The sequence below is a fragment of the Equus przewalskii genome, unplaced genomic scaffold (genome assembly GCF_037783145.1).
Source record: "Equus przewalskii isolate Varuska unplaced genomic scaffold, EquPr2 ChrUn-12, whole genome shotgun sequence".
Classification (NCBI taxonomy): domain Eukaryota; kingdom Metazoa; phylum Chordata; class Mammalia; order Perissodactyla; family Equidae; genus Equus; species Equus przewalskii.
Window position 1 is genome coordinate 234,302 of NW_027228749.1, and position 22,531 is coordinate 256,832.

Consider the following 22,531-nt stretch of genomic DNA (forward strand, 5'->3'; position numbering starts at 1 on the left):
TTAATTTCCCCAGGAATAATTGGGGAGAGAAACCTCTCTATATATTTCAATTTCATCCAAGGACCAATATGTTAACATTTCAACCATTAACATTTTTCGGAAACTTGGTCTGCTCCTTAGACAACCCATTCACTGTAGCCTGTGCCTCATGTGCATCTCAGAGTCACAAATGCTAAACCTCAGCGCAACAGGGAGTCCAATTTAGGAGATTAGAGTCTCCCAAACAATTAACATTGACTGCAAACTTAATATTAATTAATCTTTTAATGATTATGATATATCATATATCCATCCAAATGCTTTGAACACCTTACCAAGCAGACACGTGCTGCTGATATAATGATTATGAGTCTGGCTCATTATTCTTGTACAAAAAAACAGTTACAAAGAACTAATCCCATTGACCAAAATGTGTTTCTTCATTATCCCTATTTGATTCTGGCCCTTTCTGTCTTCTAACTCCAATCTAATTCTGCTTCTGCTCCTTATTTCCTCCCTGGATTAGAGTTTTTCTCCCCTAACCTAGCGAGTTAGGTTACTCCCTCAGACCCTCTAAGGCAACAGTGTGAGGTTGACAGTCAGCGGTTCAGGATCCTAAACAAGGGATCTGGATGAATTTCCGATGTTTTTCTGTTATACAGCTGGAAAAGAGTCTTTTTCAGAGTTGTGGTGTGAGCAGACCAAACAGATACTTTGATGCTTTAATTTGAATGTCCCCCCTTTATGCTGTTGCCTGACAGGAGTAAGCCTCTTCCGCAAGCCTTGGCTTCCAGTGCCTTTCTGTCTGTGAGCTCTGTCCAAAGACAACTGTGTGAGCCTCTCCGGGAACTTTTTGTTTTTGTTTTTTTAAAGATTTTTTGTTTGTTTGTTTTTCTCCCTAAAGCCCCCCAGTACATAGTTGTATATTCTTCGTTGTGGGTCCTTCTAGTTGTGGCATGTGGGACGCTGCCTCAGCGTGGTTTGATGAGCAGTGCCATGTCCGCGCCCAGCGAAACACTGGGCCGCCTGCAGCGGAGCGCGCGAGCTTAACCACTCGGCCACGGGGCCAGCCCCCTCTCCGGGAACTTTTTGGTTCCCCCACCTCCCATCCTTCGGCCGCTGTCAAGATTCTTTCTAGAGACCCATCAGGGTCATGTTAACGGGAAGCATTGGTGGTTCAGTGGTAGAATTCTCGCCTCCCACGCGGGTGACCCGGGTTCGATTCCCGGCCAATGCATTATGCCCAATCTCCTTTTACCCACCCCGTCCTTTCACATGCCTCCTCCTTGCTTGCCTGTAGCACGGGCGAGTCTGGTCATTTCCTGGTTCTGGCCGCCAGGAGTTGGAAAATGAGAACTAAAATCCACAGGGCAATTCTCAGCAGAGCACGGTAAGGAGTCTGTCTAAAACGGGGACTTGACAGAGCCCTGGGGCCGCGACGCGCTCGCGAATACGGAGCAGCATTTGGCGTGCAGCGTAGTAACCACCTCGCTCGCGACTTCGTGCCTTTCAAGCCGCAGGTGTTTCCGGTAGGTCTGCGATTTCGAATATTTAGACCTAAGACCCTGGTGACTTTCAGCCTTTCTCCTGGAACATCGCAGGCACCCAAAGAGCCATCGGGTCACTGATTCGCGGGCTGGACCGTGGGCTGACTGCTGGGCCACGTCTCACCGTGGAGCGAGGATCAACAGATGAAGGTCTCGGAAGGAGCACCGCCACGGGGCCCGGCAGTCACCCCAGTGGCGGGGGAGGCGTGTGGGGAGGAACCCGCGTGGACAGGAGGGGAGCTGCGGAGAGGGGGGCCTCGCACAGAGGTGACGGGAGGCCCCTGGCGTCTGTACACCAGACGCCGTGAACCGAGTTTATTAACATCGTCAGCCACCGCGCCTCCGCGTGTCCCCACCGTGGGCCCATCGGTGTTCCGGGAAGGATTCCGTCTACCTGGCAATGTGTGTCAACAGGTGTGAGCCTGAAAATTACACTTTTCAAAAGAGGAAATGAGCGACGGAGTCTGGGGACTGTTTATCCCGTTTTGTTTTATACCGCTTGGACGCTCCCTCGAAAGCACTGCGATTTGAGGGTGACTGCGTTAGACAGACTACCAGTGATTAATTTTCACCCCAAAATCTTGGGAGGAGATTTCATCCAAGGACCAAACTACCCAACTGTAGTTTCAAAGAGAAGATCAGTGACATCTGGGCAGTTTTTATTCTCTTCCTATTTTAAAAATAAACTTGATTTACCCCTTTACTGTTTGCTGGGGGTGGGGGTGGGGGTGGGGTGGGAATCTATCTTTGACTCCCGTCCTTACTCCCAGCTTGCGAGAAGCTTCCTCCATATTCAGGTCATCTTCTCCTCCTTCCCCTCCTCCTCCTTCTCCTCCTAGTCCTCCTCTTTCTCCTCCTCATCCTTGTCCTCCTCCCCTCCCGCCTCCTTTTCCTTTTCCTCCTCTTTCTCCTCTTCCTACCTCTCCTTTTGCTCCTCCTTCTTCAATGGGAGAAAGTGGAGTGGGAGGAAAACCCATGAGGCAAGGAATGCAGGAGAATTTTGTTGGAGAGCTTGGAGGAGAGGAAGGAAAGACGACCTGTGGGTTCTGAAACAAGCATTGGGAAAGCAAAGGAGAGTTTTGGATAGTTATGATTTGGCCTGCAGCCTTTTCAGAGTAGTCAAATAACACCCTCAATGGTTAGACTGCTGGCATGCAGAAGGCAAATATGATACGAAAGCCTTCCCATGGGATGAGAAGATATCTCTATAGTCCCTTTGGGGACAGGATGGAAGGAGTCACCCCTTCCTGGAGTAAGGAGACCCACAGACCTGACTTCTCAGGAAAGTTCCTAGGTCCAGCTTGCCTTCTCCCTGCCTGAACTAGCCAGGTGCTTCTCACCTCTCACTGGGCTACCACTCTCCCTCCTTCTCTTCCACTCTCGATGTGTTCTCAGGGACAATGAGGCCTACTAGTCTGAAAAATGACCGAGCTGACTCTCCAGTGCTTGGGGAGGGAGTTGGATCCTCGTTCTTTGAACAACAGGAGGAGAGAGAATCTGCGGGGAGCAGGAGGCAACCAGTTTCCTGGCTAGTTCTCCTGCATTGGCCCATCGAGGGGCCTGGCTCAGTAGCCTGGAAACCTCATTCCTCTTTGAGGGGCCTGTGTTGCATGACACCTATGGAGCTGGCTAAGTTGGCATCTCTCCACCACTCCTCAGGAACTGGCAGGAATATCCTGTGGGTTCTGCTCTTACCCAGAAGAGACACATGGAAAATGCTACAGCAAAAGCACAGACTCTGCACACTGGACCACTTTGGAGCAATGCTTCTGTCAGCCCATCCTTCCCTCAGAGGTCCTTGGAGAGGGGAGAAATGATCTAGGAAGATGCACTCTTCAGCATCTCATTTGAGACAAGAGGAAAGAAGGAGGGTCTTCCAAGAAGGCAGCCTCAATGTCTGTGGTCACAGAGAGGCTTGTACAGCAAGGCTGTCCTCTCTCCACCAGGCTTATCCAGCTGCTTTGGACACCTCACATGGCTTGGTCTCTTCCTCTTCCTTCTCTTTAGTCCTCCTTCTTGTCCTCCTCTGGGTCTTCTATTCTGGTGTTCCTTGAGTGCCTATCTTCCTTTTATGACAGAACCTGTCACTCTCCACTACAGATTACACATTTACTTGGGTTGTTCTGAACTTCAAATAAAGAAATATATGTAAGGTTGCCACAAATGCTCAATAATTGTGATCTTATTTTTACTGGTAACATTATCTGAATCATCAGGATTGTGTAACTCTTTCTCTTTTAACAGTTCATTGTCTGAATATATTAATATACATTTAAACACTATGTAATTGTTGAATAAGAAATTGTTTTGGTTATTTTATTATCAAAACTAGTGATACAGACATATGTATGGTGATTGATAAAAACTAGACTATTGGTGGTGGGCACGATGCAGTCCACACAGAAACTGAAGTATGATAATGTACACCTGAAATTACACAATTTTATAAACCAAATGACATCAAGAAAATATTTTTTGAAACAAGTGGTGCAGAGCATATTCTTACACATATATCCCTTTGCACTTTTGTATGATAGACACTGTTCTCTTATCAATCTTGTGATGAACTATCAATGTTAAATACCTTTAAAAATTTTTGCCAGCAGTCTAACCATTGAGGGTGTTATTTGACTACTCTGAAAAGGCTGCAGGCCAAATCATAACTATCCAAAACTCTCCTTTGCTTTCCCAATGCTTGTTTCAGAACCCACAGGTCGTCTTTCCTTCCTCTCCTCCAAGCTCTCCAACAAAATTCTCCTGCATTCCTTGCCTCATGGGTTTTCCTCCCACTCCACTTTCTCCCATTGAAGAAGGAGGAGCAAAAGGAGAGGTAGGAAGAGGAGAAAGAGGAGGAAAAGGAAAAGGAGGCGGGAGGGGAGGAGGACAAGGATGAGGAGGAGAAAGAGGAGGACTAGGAGGAGAAGGAGGAGGAGGGGAAGGAGGAGAAGATGACCTGAATATGGAGGAAGCTTCTCGCAAGCTGGGAGTAAGGACGGGAGTCAAAGATAGATTCCCACCCCACCCCCACCCCCACCCCCAGCAAACAGTAAAGGGGTAAATCAAGTTTATTTTTAAAATAGGAAGAGAATAAAAACTGCCCAGATGTCACTGATCTTCTCTTTGAAACTACAGTTGGGTAGTTTGGTCCTTGGATGAAATCTCCTCCCAAGATTTTGGGGTGAAAATTAATCACTGGTAGTCTGTCTAACGCAGTCACCCTCAAATCGCAGTGCTTTCGAGGGAGCGTCCAAGCGGTATAAAACAAAACGGGATAAACAGTCCCCAGACTCCGTCGCTCATTTCCTCTTTTGAAAAGTGTAATTTTCAGGCTCACACCTGTTGACACACATTGCCAGGTAGACGGAATCCTTCCCGGAACACCGATGGGCCCACGGTGGGGACACGCGGAGGCGCGGTGGCTGACGATGTTAATAAACTCGGTTCACGGCGTCTGGTGTACAGACGCCAGGGGCCTCCCGTCACCTCTGTGCGAGGCCCCCCTCTCCGCAGCTCCCCTCCTGTCCACGCGGGTTCCTCCCCACACGCCTCCCCCGCCACTGGGGTGACTGCCGGGCCCCGTGGCGGTGCTCCTTCCGAGACCTTCATCTGTTGATCCTCGCTCCACGGTGAGACGTGGCCCAGCAGTCAGCCCACGGTCCAGCCCGCGAATCAGTGACCCGATGGCTCTTTGGGTGCCTGCGATGTTCCAGGAGAAAGGCTGAAAGTCACCAGGGTCTTAGGTCTAAATATTCGAAATCGCAGACCTACCGGAAACACCTGCGGCTTGAAAGGCACGAAGTCGCGAGCGAGGTGGTTACTACGCTGCACGCCAAATGCTGCTCCGTATTCGCGAGCGCGTCGCGGCCCCAGGGCTCTGTCAAGTCCCCGTTTTAGACAGACTCCTTACCGTGCTCTGCTGAGAATTGCCCTGTGGATTTTAGTTCTCATTTTCCAACTCCTGGCGGCCAGAACCAGGAAATGACCAGACTCGCCCGTGCTACAGGCAAGCAAGGAGGAGGCATGTGAAAGGACGGGGTGGGTAAAAGGAGATTGGGCATAATGCATTGGCCGGGAATCGAACCCGGGTCACCCGCGTGGGAGGCGAGAATTCTACCACTGAACCACCAATGCTTCCCGTTAACATGACCCTGATGGGTCTCTAGAAAGAATCTTGACAGCGGCCGAAGGATGGGAGGTGGGGGAACCAAAAAGTTCCCGGAGAGGGGGCTGGCCCCGTGGCCGAGTGGTTAAGCTCGCGCGCTCCGCTGCAGGCGGCCCAGTGTTTCGCTGGGCGCGGACATGGCACTGCTCATCAAACCACGCTGAGGCAGCGTCCCACATGCCACAACTAGAAGGACCCACAACGAAGAATATACAACTATGTACTGGGGGGCTTTAGGGAGAAAAACAAACAAACAAAAAATCTTTAAAAAAACAAAAACAAAAAGTTCCCGGAGAGGCTCACACAGTTGTCTTTGGACAGAGCTCACAGACAGAAAGGCACTGGAAGCCAAGGCTTGCGGAAGAGGCTTACTCCTGTCAGGCAACAGCATAAAGGGGGGACATTCAAATTAAAGCATCAAAGTATCTGTTTGGTCTGCTCACACCACAACTCTGAAAAAGACTCTTTTCCAGCTGTATAACAGAAAAACATCGGAAATTCATCCAGATCCCTTGTTTAGGATCCTGAACCGCTGACTGTCAACCTCACACTGTTGCCTTAGAGGGTCTGAGGGAGTAACCTAACTCGCTAGGTTAGGGGAGAAAAACTCTAATCCAGGGAGGAAATAAGGAGCAGAAGCAGAATTAGATTGGAGTTAGAAGACAGAAAGGGCCAGAATCAAATAGGGATAATGAAGAAACACATTTTGGTCAATGGGATTAGTTCTTTGTAACTGTTTTTTTGTACAAGAATAATGAGCCAGACTCATAATCATTATATCAGCAGCACGTGTCTGCTTGGTAAGGTGTTCAAAGCATTTGGATGGATATATGATATATCATAATCATTAAAAGATTAATTAATATTAAGTTTGCAGTCAATGTTAATTGTTTGGGAGACTCTAATCTCCTAAATTGGACTCCCTGTTGCGCTGAGGTTTAGCATTTGTGACTCTGAGATGCACATGAGGCACAGGCTACAGTGAATGGGTTGTCTAAGGAGCAGACCAAGTTTCCGAAAAATGTTAATGGTTGAAATGTTAACATATTGGTCCTTGGATGAAATTGAAATATATAGAGAGGTTTCTCTCCCCAATTATTCCTGGGGAAATTAAACTGAAGAAAGGAACCTGGAGAGCTCCCCTACATGTTGAGACCAGGAATCATTATGACTTTTTGAAGACAGCAGCTGCAGACCTGCAATCATTGTTCTCTTGCTGAGAAGCTGAGCTGGGTGGAGGCTGAGTCACAAACCTGGGCTCAACAAGGAAAATGACTGTCATTTTGACCTTGAAGAGCTTTGGCTCTATCTGTCCTCTGCCCAACACCCAAGACACACATCAGTTCTGGTCAACATGCTTTCAGTTACCACCTCCATCAACCAGATCTACATCGATTCCCACGTCTCTCTCTAAACTACAAACCTGCACTGCCATCTTGCAACGCCTGATTCACAAGTCAATGCTTCGTACGCGTCTCAGAGTCACAAATGCTAAAACTCAGCGCACCAGTGAGTTCCCTGTCAGCATCACACATCACCCTCTACTGCGATACTCTGTGATCAGACCCAGGCACAGTGTCTCCCAAACTCTAGTGCACTCTCCCAAGCATTTCAATCAATCACCAACACAACACCCTAATCTTTTCCTACCCCTGCCTGGTATGCGTACCCTCACCACCAACCACCCTGTCACCCGAACCACACTTGCTACCCTTTTTGGATATACTCTCATCTTCCCAGCACAGAAATTTATGTCTGTCGTAATCAGTAGATAGTGCTTAACTTTATCGGCTGCACCACTGCCTTACTGACACTTTATGACTGCACTCTTCCATCCGTCAACTCTTACCCCCATTAATACAACTGGATAAAAAGCCAGCCTCCCTACAGCCAGTCTGGTCTACTCCAATCCATTTGCCACATTGCATCCTGAGTGATCCTTCCACAGCCTACATCTGGACATATCTGTAGCCTAACACCGCCTAGTGTCCCCAGATTCCTTCACTAAAATGTTGTAATACCTTTACGACATAAACTCTGGCTCCCCTCATCCTCATCATCTGAATGTCTCTTGCCAATTCTCAAGTCCAGCAACAGTGAAGTACTGGACACATCAGGAACTCTCTCACTTTCAGGCACTTGCTTCTCTCTACAGGGGATGGTCTCTCACAACTTCCTCGTCCTTCTTCAACATCATTCTCATCCTTCAGGCCTCAGTTCAGAAGTCTTTTCCTCTGGAAAGACTCTCCTGACTGAATTTAGTGTGCAGAGTGTCCACTTTTGTTTTGGTGTGACTTGTGCTCTAACAAAGTCACATTTTAATTGACTCTGTCTTCCAAAGACATATTCTCATATGAAAAAGATTCATAGTTCCTGGGAAACCAAGTTTGTGTATAAAAATAAAAAAATTCTCAAGCGGTAGCACAGTGCCGAGCATACTCAATAGTCTCAGGCTGTTAAACAATGAGAGAGAGAGAGAGATAATCAAATAAGGAAACTTTCTCTCTCTCAAACACACACACACAGTCACAGATAGACAAACGAGAAAATAAACTTAGCAAGATAGGCAGCAGAATGGTTAATCCACAAAGTAGAGCGACTCCAGCAGAGCAATCGGAAAGGGTAGAGGATACAGTGATCAAGAATAAAGTTTTGCTTGAGTGTAAGGTAGTGAAAGGATCTTGGGTGGAGCTTCACAGTTGAAAAAAAGTCAAGAGCCAGAAAGGAGAGGAGAAGGGTATGGTGTGGTGTGGTGAAGGGAATAAATCTTGGAGAGAAAGTTATACTCAGACTCTTGTGTGGGTCTCTGTAAGACACCAGAGTTTGACAGCTGATCATGTTGACCCTTGGGCTTTTCTAGGGACTCAAAAGAGGCACCGGAGGAGGGAGGCTCTGGGGCCCTGGGGCGATTGTGCACGGGTTACTGCTTGGCCTGTACCAGGCTAATCGTGAACAAAAGAATCAAAGAGTGAAAATATGAACATCAGACAAAAGCAAAGGGGGAAAAAAAAAAAAAGCCTTACATTGGCTAGAAGAGTAACCTTCTAGCATCTACCTGGAATCCAGTCAAATTCTTTTCCCCTGGCATGGCCTCCTCAAGTGGCCAAGGAGGGTGTAGGGAAGGGAAGAAATCTGAGAGTGAAATTTTCACTTGTTCCCCCTTTGGTGGGAACGCAAGAGTTTAAAAGCAGAACCGTTTGATCCTTGGCCTTTTCCAAGGACTCCAAAGAGGCGCAGGAGGGGAGAAGCTCAGTTATCACCCAGATCTTCTGGAGTAACTCAGGCACATCCCCAAACGGGTGCCTCCCCAACAGTCCCTGGGTCCCGACTGCCTGATCAGGGAAAGAGCTGATTGATGTTTGTCTCAAGGTTGAGAGGAAAGGGTCTGGGAGGCACCAAGCAATGGGAGGGCAAAGAGAATCCATCATCAGCGAGGAAATTTGATTTGAATTTGAATTCTAGTATTATGATTTGAATGCCAGAGGTTTATGATATTGCCTGATCTAAGTCTCCTAGGCAAGCCTGTGCTCTGGTGTCTTTTCTGTTTGTTCTGCATGTCTACCAAAGAGGACTGTATGAACTTCTTTCTAGAACCGTGTTTTCAAAGTCCTTCCTGAGACTACCTGATGAGACCAACTGTAATGGGGAGGGGCAGGGCTTCGGTGGTTCAACGGCAGAATTCTCGCCTCGCCTCCCCTGTGGGAGACCTGGGTTTAATTCCCAGCCAGTGCATACCTTTCTCTGCTGGGTTCTCTTTTGCACAGGCACGAGGGGTGGTTTCTGGCCCCTGGGAGTGGTGGCGGTGGTAAAGGGAGGAAAAGGACAACTGTACCCCTTGAGTTAATTCCGGGGCAGAAGACATTAAGGAATTGGTCTACACAGGGATTCTGCAGCGCTCCCAGGCCCTGAAATGATCACCCATGCTTTAGTGCTTGTCCTGCAGAGCAGCCACCACTTGGCCAGAGCACGTCTTTGAAGCCACAGGTGGGTCTGGTGGGTCTCTGCAGTTTGGAATTCTTGAAACCAAAACCATTGTTACTGTTATCTTTTGTCCTATTCCATCCTTTGGCTACATGGCACTGAGGAGCAGGGATCAAGAAAGAGGTCACTGAAGGACAGAAGCTGCGCTGGGAGAAGCATTAGGGGCCCAGGGCAGGGGGACGCTTGTGGGGAGGAATTCCTGTGGAGATGAGGGGAGTTGGGTAGTGGGGCCTCTCACCTTCCTGTGGACGTAGGCCCTAGTTTGCCGGTCTTGGTAAAATTAAGGACAAGGATGAGCCCCGAGTGGAGAGTCCAAAAATCATTTTTATCATGCTTTTTTGTTTTAGACTCCACCGGTCAAATATCCGGTCAGGAGATCTTTGTTTTTGTACTAATTAATACGCTTTACGTTTAGAACCATTTTAGGGTTACCAAAAAAACTGAGCAGATAGCAAAGAGAGTTCTCATATTCACTCCTTCCCTGCTCACGGCTTCCCCTATTATTAACATCTTGCATTTATGTGATACATTTGTTACAATGAGTGAACCAATATTGGTACATTATCATTAACAAAAGTTCATAGCTAACATTAAGGTCCACTCTCTTTTACAGTTCTGTGAGTTTTGGCAAATCGGTGATACCACATGTCCACCATTACCGTGTCATACAGATTACTTTTGACGCCGTAAAAAAATCCCCTGTACTCCACCTAATCATTTTCTCACCTTCCCTTCCAAGTCTGGGCAACCACTGATCTTTTTTTACCTTTGTCTTTTCAACAATATCATATAGTTGGAATCATGCAGTGTGTGGTCTTTTCAGACCGGCATCTTTCACTTGGCAATATGAACATAAGATTCTCTCATGCCTTTTTGTGGTAGTCCATTCCTTGTTATTGCTTAAAATGATTCCATGGTTTGTTCAATCCATTCACCTATTGAAGGATGTCTTGGTTGCTTCCAGGTTGGGCCAATTATGAATAAAGCTGTTATAAATGTTTGTGTGCGAATTTCTGTATGGATATAAAGTTTCAACATTTTTCAGTAAATACCTACAATCACGATGCTGGATCATACGGTAAGACTATGTTCAGCCAGACTCTCTCCCCAAGTGGCTGTACCATTTTGCAGTCCCCCGAGCAACAAATGATGGTTTCCATTGCTCCACAATTCACCAGCATTTGATATTGTTAGTTTTCGGGATTTAACCATTCTAACCATTTGGTGTGTAGTGGTAGCCCATTGTTGTTTCAACTTGCAATCCCCTAGTGACATATGATGTTGAGCATCTTTTCATATACTGGATTGCCATCTGTTCATCTGTATGATCTGTCTGTCTTCTTTGGTGAGGTGTCCGTTCAATATTTTGCCCATTTTCAAATGGGTTTTAAAATTTTTCTTGTTGAGTTTTAGAGTTCTTTGCATATTTTGGACACAAGTCTTTAATCAGATATGTTTTACAAATATTTTCTCTCAGTCTGTGGCTTGTCTTTTCACAGGCCTTCAGAGGGAGGGTGGAAGGGAAAGTGGAAAACGCTCTCAGAGACACAGTTTACATGCTACAGCCGTTGTAGAAATAGCCGTGGGATTTGACTGTGGTACCATCGTTTTGATATTTCTGGTGCTGATTTTTACTCCTGCGTTCCTCTCATAGCAGCAGTTAAGAGTTTGCCATTTTGTGCCTACTTCACGTGCTGCCTTTGTGGGGTCAGTCAACGTCAGCTCCCTAGCCGCTTAATCCGCAAACGGGACAGGCCTCAAGGACCTGACCCCACCGCTCACCTTCCGCTCAACCCCCGCGGGCATCGCCTCCGGGCCCCTCTCTCGTCCGAAGGCCTCTGAAGCGTTTTATCTGCGAAGGATAAAAGGGGAGGCCCGGCCGACCGGCCCGTTTGCAGGGCCCGCACCAACAGGCCGCCTGGGCTTGGCCTCGTCTCGGTCACAGAGAGCTGAGCCAGGTCCGAGCCGCCTCGGGTGCAGCCCCACAGGGCTTTGAGGGTCTGCAGGGCTGTGTAAACCTGAGCAAGATGCTTCGCAGCCCCGTGAAGGCGCTTCTGCCGGTGGCTGACGTGGAGACAAGCAAGAGCGGTGTGCCCTGAGAAGGGGCCCGCCCTTGTTTCCCTTCCTCTGCGGGAGTTAAAGACTCGGTGCGAGGAGCAGAGGGCACGAGCCCTCAGCAGAGGAAAGGAAGGCTCGTGTGTGCGGACAGAGGGTGCAAAAGGATTCCCTGACCGGGAATCGAACCCGGGCCGCGGCGGTGAAAGCGCCGAATCCTAGCCACTAGACCACCAGGGAAGTGGAAGTTGGTGATGCTCTTCCTTGCTTCCGCCCAGAGGGACGTTTGCTCTGCGCTCCGGGAGGCCTTGGGCTCTGGGAGCCAGTCACACGTCTTAAACCAGGAATCCTTTCGTAAAGCCCTTCCCTCCCTGCTTTCTCCGGAAAAGGGAGCCCGAAGCCGACGCACCGAGCGCCCCCGAGGCCCGCCAGGGCCACCCGTGCCAGAGCAAGTCGCCTCGTCGCGGAGGCACCTCTGAACTGCCCTGGAGACGCGCCTCTGCGAGGCGCCCACGTGAGGAGAGAAGGACGCGGGGGCCGGGGAGTGGCCGAGGTTGGCGGGAGGAGGGGGAGGGGAGGCGTCCAGGGTGAGAAGGGGCCGCACACCTAGACCTGAGTCCTTGGCATCTCCAACCTCCCAAAGGACTCAGGTGCGTGCAGGAACGGAGACAGACGGTGGAGGGGAAAGGCTTTCAAGCAAATCTCCTTTCCAGGCGGCCCCGAAGTGGATGCCGGATCTTCCCGCGACGACCCGCTGCACCTGCAGTTTTCCCGCCTTAGTCGATGCCAGCTCCATCCTTCCATATGCTCAGACCGAAAGACTCGGCGTTCTCTCCGTCGCCGGAGTTTTCCTCAGACCCCACATCCAATTAGTCAGGATTTCGTGTTTTCTCGTCTGTCAGGCGTGTGGGACACTGATCCACACCGGGTTTTCTCAGCCTCGGCAGGGTTGACAGTCAGGATCGGCTCTTTTTTTGTGGGGGGAGGGCTTCCCCGTGCATTGCAGGATGTTTAGTGACCTCCCTGGCCTTTGATGATTTGATGGCAGAGGAAAACCCTCCCACCCGCCTCCCCCCAGGCGTGACAATCAAAAGTATCTCCAGACAAGGCCTGGGGTCACTCTAGGGGGCTGGGGCCTGTGGACCGGGGACCCAAATCGCCCCGGATTGAGAACCAGCGATGGGCACAGTCCCTCCTGTTCCTGGTCTCTGAACTTGTCCAGACGACTCTCCTGATCAGGGTGCGGGGTCAATTCAACTCTCCGCCCCGCCCCCGGCCCCCCCCCCCCGCCCCCCACTCCGGGCCCAAGTGGACGTTAGGAATTGAGACTTTCACGTCGAGATCATGGGTCTTTTTGCCATTAGGACTTTTCTTTGGCTCTGTCCTCGAAATCAGCCTCTTTCGAGCCTGCCCACGAGGGCCAGCCAGGCAGGGGGGTGGTTCCGCTCTGTGAGGTTCCTCTTGCCCCTTCTGGAACTTCACAGCTCTTGGGGTTCAACCTGCAGAGAAGCTTTAGGGGCCACTTTACTCGACTTCCCTCGGCATCCCCGAGGAGTAGGTGAGCGGGGCAGGTGAAAGAATGAGCTTTGACTGTGGCGCCGGACCCGCGGTGCCCGACCCGCGGTGCCCGACCTCCACAGCCAGCACACGGTTTTCTAGGCTCCCCCTGGTCCCGCCCGCGGGGAGTTACGTCCTGGGAGACAAACAGGCCGAGAGGGACACCTTGGGGAAACCGGCTGGCCGCTTCAGTTCCGTAGAGGGAGCCAGAAAGGGTCCTCACAGGAGAGAAAGGCCGTGGGTCCTCCCTTACTGGGCAGGTGGAAGAGAGACTAAAGGGAAGAGGAGAAAAATCCTATGAGGTTTCGGGATCTACAGTTAGCGTGAAGTCGACCTCCTCTGGCACAGCGGTCTCCCGTGACTGGTGAAGGTGAGTGGAGTCCCGTCTGAAGTTTGCCAAAGTCGTCAAAGCAGAGGGCCATGGCCCTGGGTACCAGTGAATAGGCCATCCCTGGTCCGCCCACTTGGTAGTACCTGAACTTCCCTACCCAAGGTTTCTGTGGATGCAACTGAATATGTTTTATTTTCCCCATCGCTCTCCTTAGAAGAAGGGATCGATCTGATGGGAAGCATGTGCAACAACCTACAGTAAGGAAAGCAACTATTGTTGAGAGTGTCACATTCCTCTCACACCCCCTTAATTTAAATGGCACTTCCCAAGGTAGAGTCCCCAAGTTGGGCCCATTCTAAGTTTAATGCACAGTTGGTGGAACCTAAGAGAAGACTAGAAGGTCCACGGGTGAATATTTGAAGCACGGTAGGAGGGATTTTTGTGTAAGCATTCATTCCAAAATCACAAAACAAACATATCGAGCTCACCCATGCCTTTTCTACAAAGATGGGGAAGAAGAATTATACATAAACAAATGGAAAACATCATAGAATGGCCCCAAGTGTCTGCTGCTTCCACGGAAGATCTTCTTCCCTGGATACGCTCTTCGGTGGCTTCTCTTTCTCTAAAATATGATACCCAGTGCCAGACGCTAAAATCAGTTTTCTGGTTCCAGCCTGTTTTTTTCACCCTCTCTGTATCTCTGCCTCTTCCTCCTCTTCTTTCTTATGCAGAAAAAGTCGGCTCTCCCTCAGCCTCCAATGTGCAACAGGGCGCCCAAAGATCAGCTTAGCAGATTAGGGACCCTCTGTGGGACTCTGTGTCAAAAACAGTATGAAGTGGAGTTCTCTTGTTGGCCCAATCTGGCAGATGAAAATGTTGAGGCCCTGCCCAAAGTTTAGAACTAGCAGAAGTAAAACCACTGGATCACTGAAGTAGTCATAAGTAAAAGTTTGTTGTGCACAAAAAGACAGTGTGGGAACTGGGAGCACTCAAACCAAATATAGAAAGAGGCCCAGAGGTATAGGGTCATAAAGCAGCTCATAGAGTGAGGAGGCAGTGGCTGATCATTCTTCCCAGGGATGGGCCATAACCTCAGAGTTTTACCGGCGATAGGGAATTGGTTAAAGTGGTTACCTCATATCAATTTTAGGGAACGGTTTAAGTTTTGGTTATGATTTTCAGAGACATTAATAAGAAGTGGCCCTAGTGAAGTTCCACTGGTTTTGCAAAATAGGCGACATTAGCTTTTGCCTGTATGACTACACGGGTTTGTCTGCTCAGGGAATTTTCAAGTCTGATCTCCATTTGTGTTTGATTTTAACAACTCCCCCATCTTGGTCATGTTCTCAGCCTGCTCCACCAGCGCAGTGTTACTCTCAGTTACCACTGTGGATGTAGTCAGACCAAAGAATCACATATTCGCTGTCTCTGTTAGTTGAGTCGTCAGGGCAGAGGGGCCTGTGGTCACCATTATCATCACGTATGTGGTGGTTGTTGAGTTCCTCCAGTTGTCTGAGCCTGATGGATACCACTGAGTGTATGAGTGGCTGCCCACAGGCATTTAAAATCCTTGAGTGTATACAACGCACCACAGAGGTATTAACCAGGGCCCTAAGGAGAACAATAGCCAAAGATTGAAAACGTCCCCGGAGCACAGATTCCCAGGAGCCAAGGTTTAACCAGCTAAGCAGGTCTACAGAAGAGGTATCACTTATCTGATGAACAATTTTATCTGGTCTTTAAGGCCCTGTAGATTTTGAGTAACACAGAAACAGTATTTTTCATCAGTTGTGCCACTGAGCCTCCTGCTGAGCATTTAGAGCATCAAGGACGCTCCTCTTTCGGAGTACCACTGAAGATAAACCATTTACTTCAGTTTACTTCCTCTCAGCCACGGGAACGGAGAATGTCCCCACCCCCAGGTTAGCACACTGTGGTTTCCCTCCCTTCTCCTGACCGCCTCGCGCCCGGTGGCCGGCCGAAAGAGCTGCTCCCTGGCCCCCAGGCAAGGGGCGCAGCCCCGTGCGGGATTCAACGCAAAGTAAAAGCGAAACGCCAGGCAAAGCAGACCACAGTGCCGTGACTCGGATTCGAACCGAGGTTGCTGCGGCCACAACGCAGAGTACTAACCACTATACGATCAGGGCGCGCCGCAGAACCAGCAGCAATCACGGTCCTTGCGTCTGTGAATTTCGATGTAACATCATTCCAATGACTCCGCTGCTTTGTTCTTGTACAACTAACCGCAGGCGCTCCTGTTCTTGTCTTTCGTGCCCGCTCTCCATTTTCCCCTCCCTTCCTTCCTCTCCATTCCGGTACACGACTTGAAAAAAGCAACGTAACAACTCTCACCTCCCCAAATCAGGCCCGCGTCTCTGCCCAGGCCTCCTGGGAAGTCTCCTGGTCCTCCGCCCACGCCTCCCCCACTTCTTTCCCGCCTCTTCGCCTTTGCCCCTTTCGACCACCCCCACTCCGTCCTCCCGGCTCCCCACCCCCACGTCCCCCACCGCAGCGGAGCCGAGTGGAGTGAGGGGAGCGCCGGCGGCCCAGATGGTCGGGTGCAGGCGGAGCAAACGGGACGAGCCGTCTGTCACCGGAGCCCACCGGGCGTTCAGCTTCCCTTGGGCCCCACTCGGCCCAGGCCCGGGGGTCGCGGCCCCAGGTGTCTCCCTGGTGCTGGCATCTGAGGCGGGTGTGGAGCAAGGCGGGGCGAGGCCGCTCGGCTGCCCTTCTGCCTCCGGAATCACCCACCGCACGGGTCTCAAAGGCGATCAACACGCTGCGCCGACTCCGCCTGTCGGGTTTTCCGAGGCTCTGGAGCCGGCACTGCTGTCCTGCAAGGGCGGGTGGCTCCGCCTGGCGTTGAATCAGTGACTACTCCCTGAAGGGGGCGGGGGTAGAGCCTCTGCGTGTCTCTGTGGCGCAATCGGTTAGCGCGTTCGGCTGTTAACCGAAAGGTTGGTGGTTCAAGCCCACCCAGGGACGATTCTCACCTTTTTAGGTTCTAGAGAAGTGTTTGTAGTTGTCTCTACTCTGCCCATCCTCTGGGGGGAAAGGCGGAGAGAGGCTTCCTCCGCCGGTACCCTCCTCTTCTCTGTGTAGAGTGCATAAAATGGGGACCTAAGTCAACATCATAAGGTCATCACAGATCCTCACAGAAGAGCTGAGGAGGAAAACAGGTCTCTGGGAGTACGGAAATCCCTGAGAGAGTACACACATCGTCGTGACTCGAAGTTCTTTTTCACAATGGAGTTTCTTCCATCGTTGGTTGGGACTAGTATTTACTTAACCCTTTCCATATGCTTTTTAAGTTGTTAGTTCTATGATTTTATGATTACAAATAATGCTGTAGTCATCATTCTTGTACACATATCTTTGGCCACTTGCCCCAGTATTTCTATAGGGTAGAGTCCTGGAAGAGCAATTGCTCTGTCATAGTGTTTACACGGCTTCCGTATGGTTCCATTTCTCTCCTTTGTTGGCTTATTCGCTATGACTCTTCGTCATTTCAGCGGCTGCTTTAGGATTCACAGCACACATCTGCAACTTACCACAGTCTGCCTTCAAGTGGTATCATACCTCTTCACATTTCTCCCCTGCCCGCCTGTATGACATGGTTGTCCTGCACTGCACTTTACACATGGTATAAACCCCACAATCCATCGTTATTACTTTTGTTTAATCTGTCCCATGTTTTGAGAGAGGTTTAAATACTAAGAAAAATCTTAAACATTTTCCTGTGCAGATACCATTTCTGTTGTCCGTCATCCCTTCGTGTACATGCAGATTTCCATGTGGCATCAGCGTCCTCCTTCCTGGAGGACTCCTTCAACGTTTCCTGTAGGGTGGATCTGCTAGCAATGAATTCTTTCAGCCTTTGTATGTCTGTAAATGTCATTAGTCACCTTCATTTTTGAAAGACTTTTTGGGGGAGGAAGCATACAATTCCATGTTGCCTTTTTTCCCCTCAGTCGTTTATAGATATTGCTCCACTGTCTTCTCACTTGTACTGCTTCTGATGAGAAATCTGGTATCATCTTTATTTTTGTTTTCTGTATGTACCATGTCATTTTGCCATGGCTGCTTTGGAGAGTTTTTCGTTTTCAATGGATTCGAGCAATTGAATTATAATGTGACTGGACGCACTTTTCTTCATGTTTCTTGTGCTCATTCATTGTGTTCATTGTGATCCACTGTGTGGATCAGTGGGTTTATAATTTGTATTATAACTGGAAATCTTTCTGCCATCGTTTCTTCTAAAATTATTTCTTCATCCCCAGTCTTTCCCCGGACTCAATTACTCGTATATTAGGCCTTTGAAAGTTGCCCTAGCATTCACTGATAGATGTGTATTAGAAAAAATTTTTTTGACTGAGTTTCATTTTGTACATTTTCAATTGTTCTTGGCTTTGTGTCCCCTGATCCTTTTCTTCTGCAATGTCTAACTGCTGTTGATTCCATCTGGCGAGCCTGTTATCTCAGGTGTTACAGTTTCCATCTCTAAAGTTTGATTCTGTCCATTTGTATATGCTCCACGTTTCTACTTAACTCCATGGACGTATGTGACACAGTCAGAATAACTGTTTTAAAGTCCTCTCTGTTAATTTTAACATTGTGTCGGTTCTGGTTCAGTTTCCATAGATTGCGTATTCTTCTCCTTAAGGATCATGTTTTCCTGCCTCTCCGCACGCCTGGCGTTCTTTGATTGGATGCCAGACGTTGTGAAAGTTTTCCTTCTTGGGTACTGGCTATCTTGGTATTCCTATAAATCTTCTTGAGTTTTGTTCTGGGGTACAGCGAAGTGACTTTTAAACAGTTTGATTCCTTTGATCCTGCTTTTATGATTTTTTATGTGGGTCCGTCTAGGGCTGATTATTCCCACCACTGAAACAAGACCTTCCTGGGTGTTCTTCCCAATGGCCCACGAATTACGAGTAGTCCCATCTGGCAGGTGGGAGCAAGTATGACTTCCTGTCCTGGGTGAGCACCAGGCACTGTTCCATGATCTTTTCAGAAGCCTCTTCCCTTGGCCTCAGGCAGTTTCTTCATAAGCGGGCCCTGATCACTACTCTGCTGAATACTCGAGGGAGACCCTTCACATCCGCCTGGATTGCCTCTCTGTCCATCTCTCTCATCACTGGATCATTGTCCTATGAACTCTAGCTGCCTTGCTCTCTGTGGACACCCAGCTTCATGCCCACAATCCAAGGAGTTGGCCTCAGATCCCCCTCCTCGTGCCCAGCCTGGAAACTCTCTGAGAGCAGTAATTATCCCGTTTGAGACAAATCATAGAAAACAACAGAACCCTGCACCTGACAACGCACCTTGTGCAGACCTGGACCCTTAGAGTTGTCGGCTCACCTTCCCTTGGTTCTTCTGTTGAATTTCTTGAGCAAAAAAAGACCTCTTTGGCTCTTATACACTAACTCTGGTTCTTGGACATTCTCTCTCTCTCTCTCTCTCCGTGTCTCTCCCTCTCCACGTATGTATCTGTGTCTGTTTGTCTGTCTCTCTCTCCGTCTCTCATACTCCAGGCTGTCCCGAATCTTACCCACTTTCTTGTCCTCCTTTTCAGCTTTCCAGGACCTTGCATTAGAATGCCTTCAATCTTCAAGTGTTCATTAGGTGTTTAGTAGGTGGCAGGCCCTGCTCGGGGAGAAATGCTGCATCTTGAGCAAATAGAAGATCCCTGCCCCAAGATACTGACACCTGGAGGCATCAAAAAGGGGCGGAGCAGGACGTCAGCAACGTGGCAGAGTGAGCAGTTTTCTTTGTCTCTCCCTCTTCAAACTACAACTAATTGGACATTCATCGGTCAACTAAGGATATCCACACAGCATCTCAGGATGCCTGAGAGACCCGCACTGCTATACGTCATCGGAAGGTGGACGGACTTCCCCCAGGGGAGGAGGTGGAGATAGGTGAAAACTCTCCAACCACCAGACAGCCTAGTACCTGCAAGTGACTTTCTACTGGCTGACACACTCATAGCATCGCCACGGACCCAGGGCTGGCGTCCATGCACGTCAGCGGTGTGATGGTGGAAACAGGTGACTACAGCCCTACCTAAGCACCCCTCGATTGCTCCATACCCCAAGGCGAAAATCCATGGTCCCACAGCAGCTGCAGGGAAAGCCTCTACCACGCCCAGTATTCAGAACGCTGGGAGGCCCTGGGGCAACAGCTGCCCAGCCTGAGCAGCAACCCGCCAGCCACCTCTAACACTCAAAGTCCTGCTGAGGCCCTGAGCGGGGAAGGGAGACCCAGAGAGACCGTTTGAGTGGCCGACGGCAGGTTGGAGTCCCAGTGAGTCTGCTCTGTGGTCCAGGGGGAAAATCCACAGCCCCACAGCAGCCACAGGGAAAGCCTCTACTCAGCATTAGTGGAGAGGCCCCGCCCAGCAATCACAAGGCTGGAAGGCCCTGGGGCAGAAGTAACACACCTGGGTGAGCTAACCACAGACTGCAGTAGATACCCATAGCTCTGCTGCAGCCCATAGTGGACAAGTGAGGTCTTGTGGGCCCTGACAGTGGCAGAGCTGCGAGTCTAGGTGAACCTGCTCCTGGCAGCTGTGAAAGCCCATAACACCGCTGCAGACCCTAAGGAGGGAGCATGTCTAGGTGGTCTGTGACAGCAGGCACCAGCAACCTGAGGCCCCCTTGCGATTGTCCACACAGCTGACGTGAGACCCCACAAGGCCACTGTGATCACGAGGAGGGCCCCAGGTCTGGTCAGCAACAGCTGACAGGGATCCTGGTCAGTGCAGATTACACAGCTGCTGCCCCACCCCCCACACCAGTAGAAGCGAGTGGAAGCAGTAACTCAACCCTATCTATATGTGGAGGCACAAATCCACGCCATCAAGCAGTATGAAAAAATATATTAAATCTCCAGAACAGAAGGAAAACAACAAGTACCCAGAAAACAATCCCGAAGACACTGAAATCTATAACCTAAATGACAATGAATTCAAAATAGCCATCATTTAAAAACTGAATGAGATAAAAGAGAACACAGATAGACAACTCAACGAGTTCAGGAGCTATGTCACAATAGAGCTTGATACTATAAAGAAGAACCAATCATAAATGTTGGAGATGAAGAACACAATGGAGGAGATTAAGGAAAATCTGGACTCTCTGAACAGTAGGGTCCATAATATGGAAAATGGAATTAGCAATTTGGAAGATAGGAATATAGAAATGCTGCAGATAGAGGAGGAGAGAGAACTAAGCCTAAAAAAAATGAAGAAACTCTCAGAGAAATAGCCGACTCAATTAGGAGATGCAACATAAGGATTATAGGTATCCGAGAGGGGGAAGAGAAGGAGAAGGGGCAGAAAGCCTGTTCAAAGAAATAATGGCTGGGAACTTCGCAAACCTGGGGAGAGAGATGGAACTGCAGGTGACAGAAGCTAATAGATCTCCAAACTTTATCAATGTGAGAAGATCAACCCCAAGGCATGTAGTAGTGAAGCTTGCAAAAGTCAATGACAAAGAGAAAATACTAAGGACAGCAAGGCAGAAGAAAATAACCTACAAAGGAACCCCCATAAGGCTGTCAGCAGATTTCTCAGCAGATACCTTACAGGCTGGAAGAGAGTGGAATGATATATTCAAAACTCTGAAGGACAAAAACTTGCAGCCAAGAATACTCTATCCAGCGAAAATATCCTTCAAATATGATGGAGAAATAAAAACTTTCCCAGATAAACAAAAGTTAAGGGAGTTCATCACCACAAGACCTCCCCTACAAGAAATGCTCAGGAAGACCCTCATACCTGAAAAAAAACAAAAAAAGTAAAGGGGTTACAAAACCCAGAACAAAGGAAATAAGTAGAAAGACAAAATCAGAAAGTTGCGGCTCTCCATCAGAACAGGTTAGCAAAGGCCAAGTACAATATTAAAGATAAAAGGAAGGGAAACACCAAGAATAACTATAATCTTGTCATTTTAACCACAAACTCACAACACAAGAAGGGAAAAAAAAATCTGACACTAACAACCTAGAAGGAGAAGAAGAAAGGGATGGAACAGCTTAATCTAAGCAAATAAGAGGCTATCAGAAAATGGATCATCTCATCTATGAGATGTTTTATACAAACCACATGGTAACCACTAAACAAATATCAAGGATAAAGACACAACTTACAAATAAGAAGAAAGCCAATGTAGAAAACTACCTACCTGAATTGGTAGTCCAAAAATCATGGGACGAGAAACAAAGCAAATGCAAGAGAAGCAGAAAACAAGCGATAGGATGGCAGCATTAGGCCCCCACATTTCAATAATCACTCTAAATGTAAATGGAATGAACTCTCCAATCAAAAGACACAGAATAGCAGGATGGATTAAAGAGCAAGACCCAATATGCTGCCTCCAGGAAACACACCTCAGCCCCAAAGACAAACACAGACTCAGGGTGAAAGGATGGAAGACAACAGTCCAAGCTAATAAGGAACATAAGAAAGCAGGTGTCGCCATACTTATATCAGACAAAGTAGGCTTCAAAGCAAAACACATAAAGAGAGACAAGGAGGGGCAGTTTATAATGATAAAAGGGACACTCCACCAAGAAGACATAACACTTATAAATATACACGCACCCAACACAGGAGCACCAAAGTACATAAAGCAACTATTAACAAAGCTAAAAGGAGATATCAACAACAATACAATAATAGTAGGGGACCTCAACATCCCACTAACACCAATGGACAGATCATCCAGACAGAAAGTCAACAAGGAAATTATAGAATTAAATGAAAAACTAGGCCAGATGGCCTTAATAGATATATTTAGAACACTCCATCCAAAAACAGCAGGTTACACATTCTTCTCAAGTGCGCATGGAATGCTCTCAAAGATAGACCGTCTCTTGGGAAACAAAGCAAGCCTCAACAAATTCAAGAGGGTT

At 48.6% G+C, this 22,531-nt stretch overlaps 4 non-coding genes across 4 annotated transcripts; 2 read left to right on the forward strand and 2 right to left on the reverse strand.

Moving 5' to 3' along the window:
- The first annotated feature begins 1,145 nt into the window (after positions 1 to 1,145).
- TRNAG-CCC (transfer RNA glycine (anticodon CCC)) lies at positions 1,146 to 1,216 on the forward strand. The gene has a single exon. It is a non-coding gene; the product is annotated as a tRNA-Gly (tRNA).
- A 4,370-nt stretch (positions 1,217 to 5,586) lies between these two features.
- On the reverse strand, positions 5,587 to 5,657 carry TRNAG-CCC (transfer RNA glycine (anticodon CCC)). The gene has a single exon. It is a non-coding gene; the product is annotated as a tRNA-Gly (tRNA).
- A 6,235-nt stretch (positions 5,658 to 11,892) lies between these two features.
- On the reverse strand, positions 11,893 to 11,964 carry TRNAE-UUC (transfer RNA glutamic acid (anticodon UUC)). Its single transcript has one exon. It is a non-coding gene; the product is annotated as a tRNA-Glu (tRNA).
- Positions 11,965 to 16,526: 4,562 nt separating this feature from the next.
- TRNAN-GUU (transfer RNA asparagine (anticodon GUU)) lies at positions 16,527 to 16,600 on the forward strand. The gene has a single exon. It is a non-coding gene; the product is annotated as a tRNA-Asn (tRNA).
- The last annotated feature ends 5,931 nt before the right edge of the window (positions 16,601 to 22,531 follow it).